This window comes from Aplysia californica, unplaced genomic scaffold (genome assembly GCF_000002075.1).
Source record: "Aplysia californica isolate F4 #8 unplaced genomic scaffold, AplCal3.0 scaffold00149, whole genome shotgun sequence".
Lineage (NCBI taxonomy): Eukaryota > Metazoa > Mollusca > Gastropoda > Aplysiida > Aplysiidae > Aplysia > Aplysia californica.
Window position 1 is genome coordinate 1,228,872 of NW_004797419.1, and position 1,571 is coordinate 1,230,442.

Genomic DNA, 1,571 nt, shown 5'->3' on the forward strand with positions numbered 1-1,571 from the left:
CCCCGCCCCTGTTCTCTCAGCTTCCTTCTAAGTTTCACATAGTGTATCTTTACCCCCAAAGCCGCCTCCGTAAAGAGGTATTCAGGGCAGGGGACATAAATCTGTCACATGCCTGGTTGCGGGCCCTGAGTGATACAAGGGCGACAGTCTCCCCATTCTCTCTCTCTCTCTCTCTCTCTTGGAATGCACAGGCCATGAGCGTTGAAATGATACCCTGTTTGCAGTATCGAGTGGTTATTAAATACTTTTCCTTGGTGTCATCATCATCATCATCATCATCATCATCATCATCATCATCATCATCATCATCATCATCATCATCATCTCTGTGTCTAAATACTGCACTCCCCTTTTAATTTGAATTTGTCAATATTTAACACAAAATGAAAAACCATTTGGTATTAGAAATTGTTTTCTTATTATCGTAATCTCCATGGATAGCATTCCATTCCTATTTAGTCTCGACCATGCCGGACAGGTTATATAACTTGTAACGGTAGAGATTTTACGCCCCTATCGACCCTACCTGTCAAGGCCAACCTGGGCTGAGAAAGATACAACATCTCAGCGGACAGACGAAGATACTCGATAAAAACCCACCTCATTCGGGAATGGAATTTACGTCACCTGTGTGCGACGGCGAAACGCTTAAACTTAACTAGAGTGGAGTGGGGTATAGTGAGAAGAAGCGGGGAGAGACAGAGAGATAGAGAGAGACATACATACAGACAAACAAACAGACAGACAAACACACAGAGATAGAGATAGAGGGAGAGAGAGCGAGAGCAGCTATACATAATGTTATGTCCTCCGAATGAAGGGCTGGGCTCCGACATCCACCCTTTTCTCGCAAAAAAAGAACTGGCGTATGCCCCATGCCGCCGTTGGAGAGTCATAGAAACTTCTCAGCTGTGGAAACACGAGCCTGCAAGTGTCATATCAAACGCCCGTGTATCAGGTTCCTCGGAATCTCCCGTAAAGCCTCCATAGATAAATCTGCTCTAAGAAATAATATGAGACTGGTTAAAAACACAAAAAAAGCTATTTAGGATAATTCACAGCAGTCTTTTCAAAGTTGGGCGGTAGAATGGAGAGCGGTTTTAACTGCAGTGATCCTGCATCAGCGGTTTCTCTTCCTTCAGGCTGTTACTACTTCATCAGATCTAATCTGACGAAAAGGCTATTGTAGATGGTGTTGATGTCGTCCACAACACGAGCAGTACGGTGCTAGTCCCGTCCATACAGGTGAGTGACCTGGTTCTAGTTTGCTCCTTCTTTCCTATCAAACTTCCATCGTCCTAACGTCTCCTCCTTCTGTTTTGTGTTTGCTTCTGTCTAGTAACGCCTCTAATCTTCGGCATTTGTTTGACCGTATAGTGTTGCAAGTACCGGAAAACTCTTACTAAAACTTAAAGCTAAACGATAGTCTGAGTTTGGTGGTTAAAGTGTTAGTCTCACGGTTACAGGGTCGTTGGTTTGATCCTTAACTCTGTAGAAAAATCGTATAGTGTGAGTGAAAAAAAAAGCCTAGTAGCTGGCCCTGAGTGATACAAGCGCGGCAGTCTCCCCCC